Source organism: Ziziphus jujuba, chromosome 3, assembly GCF_031755915.1.
Source record: "Ziziphus jujuba cultivar Dongzao chromosome 3, ASM3175591v1".
In the NCBI taxonomy this organism is placed as follows: Eukaryota; Viridiplantae; Streptophyta; class Magnoliopsida; order Rosales; family Rhamnaceae; genus Ziziphus; species Ziziphus jujuba.
The window spans coordinates 3,842,222-3,849,649 of NC_083381.1; the positions used below are offsets into that span (position 1 = coordinate 3,842,222).

The 7,428-nt window shown below is 33.1% G+C and overlaps 1 pseudogene; it reads left to right on the plus strand.

Annotated features, from left to right (window-relative positions):
- The first annotated feature begins 1,156 nt into the window (after window positions 1-1,156).
- Window positions 1,157-4,792, plus strand: LOC132803268 (pentatricopeptide repeat-containing protein At5g16420, mitochondrial-like; annotated as a pseudogene).
- Window positions 4,793-7,428: the final 2,636 nt, after the last annotated feature.

Here is a 7,428-nt window from a genome sequence, read left to right on the forward strand (position 1 = left end):
AATTCTAACTTACCAAGAAAAAAAAAATTCTAATAAAGTTTTGTTTTTTAATTATTTTCATTCTCAATTCTGTTATTGGGATTGATTAATACTTCTTCAATAAAAGCGACATCCTCCACATACCCTAAGTCCCTAGCCACTACAAACTACAACGAGCCTTTCAGAGTTGGATTCTGAGTTTCCTAAAATACCCTTGTGTATTTAATTGATACTCGAAAACTACTTGACCATGTTTTTGGAAAGCGAAACCACCTTCTGTCCATGGAGCAATACTGAAATCCATCAAGAGAGAACAACAACATAAATGTCTAGGAATGTCCTAATGAAGGACCTAACTAGCTAGCTGGGTTCCACATGACTTGCCTTCTATGGTTGGTTGGGGGTCATTCTTTTCTTCCATAAATGTCCAATACAACCATAAATCTATCAATTCTATTACCCAAAAAAAAATAATAATAATAAAAATAAAAAAAATAATAAAAAAAAAATCTGCCAACTCAATTTAATTACTATTAATGCCCACCTTCTTCTTCTTCATTTTTTTTTTTTTTTTTGTGTGAAATCTATACAATTCTTTTGGTGAAAACAATTGCGTGATTTGCAATTCATTGTACACATTTGGGCTTTGATTCAAACATATATACGTGGGCCAAAAAGAGTTTTTTTTTTTTTTTTTGGGCAACCTCAATATTAAAGAAAAAAAAAAAGAGTAGATTTTGTTTCCATAGATAATAATGTAGATCAAAGACGTGTAAAAATGAAGAGTTATTGGAAAAGACAAAAAATTATGAATTTTGCTTTGTTTTTTATCCATTATTAAATCTCAATATTTGAAATAGTCCTTGCAAATTTAAAAGAAGTATATATGCTATTATATGTGAAAGATGTACTTGCAAGATTGAATAGCACATGTCTCTTTCTTCTTCTTTTTTATTAGTTTATTATTTTTTGTAATTTTTTTATGTAGATCTTCAAGTTTGATTTTCATAGATTGTTGAGAAATAGGCAAAGTTAATGAACTAGGGACTGAGTATGCAGTGTTATTGTTACCACCTCCACCACCACCATGCCCTCTTCCCCAAGATCTTGGCTACTTCATTTTCGCAATTGATTATTGGTGTCACCATCAACATCCATTCCTTATCCATTGAATCATATTGTTGCTCTCCCAATCAAGCCCTCACCACAACATCTTTACCCAAAGCGCCTTGTGTCAATCAACATCAGCTAGCAAAATCTTGACCTTGCCTCCAAATCTTCCGTTATGCTGGAAATTTCCACTTGGGTTTCTCCCTTAACTATGACTTACCATGCCATCATCCATTGTCTCTCATGTGCTCGTGCTTTCGAAGGCATTGACTCCCTGCTCTTGCCTACACAAATCTGAAATAAAATGTGGTGAAGAATTTTTTTATCACTGTCATTCGTAATTATGGCTTTGCAGGTTGACCAAAATTGTCACGAAAACCTTTCTACGCATTGAATCCTTGTGTTCAGGGCTCTGTGAGATCCTTGAACCCTTCATTAAATGCATTAGATCAAAACTAGAGCGATGATTTGGTGCACTTGGTGTTCGTGAGTTGCCAGAAGAGGTTTGTTGTGGTTCTCAATGTGCTTACCTGTAACATTTTGATTAAAGCAATAGCAATAACATAGATGGTGCTCTCAAGTTGTTGGATGAAATGCCTACCATGGGAATGGTCCCTAATGTGGTCACTTACACTACTGTTATGGTTGGGTATGTTTCACAAGGTGATATGGTTGGTACCAGTAGGGATTTTACTTAAATTTTGGATAAATGATGGCTGCCTGAAGCCTATGCCTATACCATTTTAACGGTTGCGTATATTACGCAAGGGAGATTGGCTGATGCTATGAAGATAATGGATGAAGATGGGATTGACCCAAATGATGTTACTTATGGGGTTACAATTGAAGCTTATATAAAGGAAAACAATGTTGAAAAGATGGTAATCTTGTAATGAGTATCCGTCCATACCCATACAATCGACTACCCGCTGGGGTGCTGATCCTGTACAAATGAAGACGGGACCAATTACTAGGGCACAAGCTAAGATATTTAAGGACAACTTAGCTGGCTTCATATAAGGAGTTATTAAATCTCAAGAGGGCATGATAAAACCCAAAGAACCAAAGTCCATTTTATGCATCCAAGTGGTGAAGGCTAAGATGGATCTGGGTAACTGTTTTGGTGTATCTGTGGACTCCATGCAGCAAGGAATGGATCCAACACATTATGAACTCAATTAATATCACTAAAAATCCATGGAATCATATCAAGATAGAAGCTTTCATCCAAATTTAGTGTGTGCACATAAGCTTTATTTTGGGCCAAAAATGCTCATTTTGGTGCCGGCTTTGACTTCTTTTGTTGATCAATCAAGTTTGACTTATTCCAATCAAGGGGCAATGTATGAGAATCAATATTAATCCTATTTGGCATTCTACATGGCATATTGGAGTTAATTTGAAGCCTAAACTAGCTGGTGATTAGATAAAGACAGCTTAGTTGTCAACTAGTCAACTAGTTTCCTAATTTGAGTTTGATTTTTTATTTTAGGAAACTATCTTTTATTTTGGCTTTATTTGGTTATTTGCTGGAAAAATTAACTTAGGAAAGTTGATATTTTATTATTTCAATTGTAAATTAATTAATTCCTAATTCAAAAATAAAGAAATTAATTAATCCAAATTAAATTAGGAAAGAAAGTTGAAATTCGGCCAAACTAGAAATTGTTTATGCTTGGTTGGTTTTTTACCTAATCCTTTAAGGTTTTTATTTTGTTTTATGAAGCCTATTGAAGGGGTTAATTTCTCAATAATATTCAGTACATTATTCATACAGTAAAATATTTGTGAAAAAGAATTCTCTTTATTCTCTTTGAACACCAAAAATATTGATTAGAAATCAAATGTTTTAGTTTGACCTATCAATAGGATATCCATCACCTATTGTGGCGTTTTCATCATATACCAAGGTTTCTAATTACAAGTTAATTAGGGTTAAAGTCATTAAAATACAAACTTAATTTTCAATCCGGGCTAACATAATACGGGTTTAGGAGTAAGTCAACCTAGGTTTGTATCATCTTGCCACTGTGTGCAAGCAAAAGTCCACCAAGGTTTGTACCCTCTTTCTTTCTTCACAAGAAACGTTTTGTTGAATGTCTTAAGGCAATAATTATGTCTATGTTTTATTATCTTTTTAATGTCTTTTGAATAACTAAGTTTTTTTGTATTTAGCTTAGGAATTGTCTCATTTTGGGTATTGATTTTTTGTTTTGTAAAATGGTTCTATGCTGGAAATTATATTTCAGCAACATAGGTTCATTTTTGTGGCTGGTGTATTCTGTGTTGTTTGAATCAAGTTATAAATTTCTGATATGTTGTAATAGACTTGTAAAGAAAAATATGGCCAAAACAATGACTCAAAAATGATTTGGGAAGCCCAAGGTAATGCAGGTTGAAAACTGGCATAACTGCTGAGATTTCCAACAGTTATGACCCATGGGTTTGAGATGAATTAGAGGCCTTACTCAATTCTTTTGGACCTAGTCTTCTCCAGATTTCATCCTTAATATTTCAAAATACAACATGTCAAAATTCAACCAATTTGGATGAAGATATCTCAATCTTCCATCAGGTCAAAGTAGCTTTGTCCGATTTGGAAAGAGACAGTTTTTGGAATTCAAATTCTCAATAACATTTACCATCTATGTACACTTACATGTGCAGCTGGTATTTGAAAGTTTTGTATCAGATTATTGAGTGGAAAATTTGTATTTTTTTTAATTTTAAATACTTTATTTGGTCTCACACACACTACACTCGTGTGAGCCAAGTTTTGTATCAATATAACACAACAATGAAATGAAAAACAAGAAAAATTGTGCTGTCTAGTTTGTGTTGCCTAATCTAACATCTTCTTTTCTTCTTCTTACTTCCAAACAAAAACCGTAACAAACCTCAATATCACCATACAAAAAACAAATATCAAAATCACCTAAACACCAGATTAAAAATCGGATTAAAGGTTGGGCACAAGACTAACACTTTGTGTACAGCACTCTTGGCCAAGTGAACCCAAAACCAACCAAACTCCAACAAACAAGTCTGGTGAAGCACTTAAGTTGCTTTACGATATGCTTGAGAAGAAGTATATACCAACCTTAGTGCTTTGGTAAAAGGTGATTGACATATATACCAACCTCAGTGCTTTGTTGAAAGGTGATTGACGTGCTATGCGAATAAGGGAAGGTGGAGGATGATTGTCAGTGTGGAAAAGACTTGTGAAGAAGAATTCTACTCATAATAATACCATTACAAGTATATTTATACATTGGCTTTGTAAGCAAGGAAGATATGGGAAGCCAAAAAGTTATTGCAGCACATTATTTACGGGGAATGTGTGAGAAGGGAGAGTTGTGTGAGGCAGGTAGGTTGTGGGATAATATGGTGGAAATGGTTGTGCTTCTAACGTTTTTACCTGCAATATGCTAATTAAGGGATTTTTGTAATATTGGTAAAGCAGAGGAGGGGATTAGAATTCTAAAGGAGATTTTGGATAAAGGATGTTCCCCCACAAGTCTGCTTTTACTATTTTGACTGACGGGCTATATGGCATGGGAAAGGAAGGAGAGATCACACAGTTTCTTTTAATGGTGAGTGGATCATTGATAACGACTCTTGGGGTTTCTTCCTTAATAAAATTGGTTATTTGGGTATGAGGGCAAGTGTGTTTGACCAAATATTGTCTGATAATATTACTTAGAGTTGTTTAGTATGACACATCCTTAGGGCTAATACCTTAATGCCCTTATAATCAGGTGACCTTTTCTCACCATAAGTTCTCTTTCATTAGTTGATATCAAATTTTTTTATTCATCATTTTTTTTCTCTTTTTCTTGTTATTTATTAGGGAATGCCAATTATTTATTATGATTAATATGCTTACAATGAACTTAGCATTTTCCTTTTAATTTTTACTTCTTTTACTCACCTTTGGCATTATTTTATTTGTATCCTTTTATAGTGAAATCAAAATATATTGTTTAAAAAATTTAATCGCATACTAGGATCATGTTATTGAATTACTTGATTTTTTAAATCTAATATCTTTACATCGATATTTAAAGCTAAAATAGATTGATTTGAAAAGCCTTGACAAAAATGAATTATGAAGATGTATAAAGGGTTTTCTACGAGATAAATTGCTATCTTCTATCTCAATTTGTTAGGTAATCTTGTGGAAAACAAATCAGTGAGTTGTATTTACATTCAACGAGTAATGCTTCTTTATTTTAACTTTAATGTTCTGATTGCAAAAATGATTTGTTTTCCTTTGAATTTAAGTGGAGGGAATAGATCTACATCTATATATCAAAGTAGTAGAAGATATATTTAAGAAGTTATTAATGCTTCAAACAAACAAATATATTTGCAGAATTTGAAAAATCTTTACAGTCACATGTTGGAACTTTTGCATAATATAGGTCAGAGTGACAAAGGTTTTAATTTTTTGGGAGTATTACTATGGTAATTCGTTGTATAGCATTTGTGTAAGACTTGCCAAAAGTTTCAAATTATTTAAGGAGCTTATTATTTTGTGTAGGTGATCTATGGCTACCCAAGTTAATGGTTCTTTATTTTTTCTAAAGCTACTCCACTTTATTGTAAAGCTCCTAATAAAGGTGAACCCATATTTTTGGTTTACTCAATAAATTTAGGACAATAATTGATTTAAGTTAATAGGACCCTCTGCTACTTTATCAGCTTGTTGATGGTCCTACTGTAGTAAGGCTTGATTTCTGCCATTTCTGTTGGCCTAGGTTGTACCATAATAATGTTGGATAAGTTTTGATCATCTGCTGTATTGCAAGGCATTGTTATATAGATGTAGTGAATGCACTAAGCTCATCTACGGCTTCAACTCACTACCTATTTACTAGACCGAAGTCAATTTGGCCTGTCAATTTTTTAAGCTTGACTCATTAATTGGATTATTTGTCTTGTGGAAAAAAAGCATGCCTAGTGGATACCCAAAGTAACCCTACAACAAGCTCAATGTAGCAGTTTCAATTTATTGAGCAAATATTTTTCTTACTATACATGTAAGTTGGAATTTAATTTCCAAAACTCTATGTATAGTGCATCATTATTTTTTCAATTAAACATTACATGTAACAATTAGCTCCTTTGAATTCATACTTTGTTTCTGTGAACAAAATTTTTAATGAAAAGGTTAGTTATAAGCATCTTAAGTTGATTGGTATATACATAATGCTAGAAAATTTGTCCATGCATGGGATCCTGGTATCTCCACTCTACATGAGCATTAATTCTCTTTGCAATGTGACCATATTTTGTGCTTTATAATGCATCATGGTTACCATGGCAGAATTTTTACCTAACTTTATACTACTGTTGTCAAGACCCCTCCAAGAGTTGCCTATCAAGATCCTAGGATGACCTAAGAAAAATCTCACTAGAAATTTTACAGAAAATCTAACAGCAATTCCCCTATAAAGTGAACTTTTTCAAATTTAACCCTGCATGGAAAATACACTTCTATATATTCATAACCATCCACACCTCCCACTTACTACAATTCAATAACTCTCAAGTCCATAGCAACATCAACATCCAATGCAAATGTAACACCTCAGAGGTTCTTTATAACTGCCTGTGAGGTGGATAACCTACCCATAGGCTGGAATAGTTTTTCAAAGACTGAACAATCTACCTGAAGGCTAAATAAGCTGCCCGTAGATTGATTAACATGCCTGTTAGACCTGGCAATTTGGATCATGACACGGCGACACGACTCGAAAACGACACGAAATAAATGGGTTTGGGTTTATTATAAATGGGTTCAGGTCATAATCGGGTCAACCCGTTTAACACGATTATTAATCGTGTCATTTTCGGATTAACTTGTTTAACTCGAAATTGACCCGTTACGACCCATTTATTAAACGTGTCAGTTTCAACCCGACACAATTATATACCTATTACAACCCATTTAAATTTAATTTTAAATTAATATTTTATCACTAATATAATATTTAATAACTAAAAAATATTATAAATTAAAAATTTTATAAAAATAATTTTCTATTACTAATTTTTTAAAAACAAAAAATACATCTTTAATAAAACAAAAACATAAAAATAAAAAAAAATTCGGGTTAATAGGTTAATTTTCTGGTTAACGGGTTAATAGGTTAGTTTTCGGGTTAATAGGTCAATTTCAGGTTAACGGGTTAATAGGTCAACACGACCCGTTAAAATAATCGTGTTAAACGGGTCGTGTCGTGTTGACCTGTTTATAAACAGGTCGGGTTAGTGTTTTAGGTACCTGACACGATTAATAAATGGGTCGTGTTCGGGTTAGGCATTTTTGACACG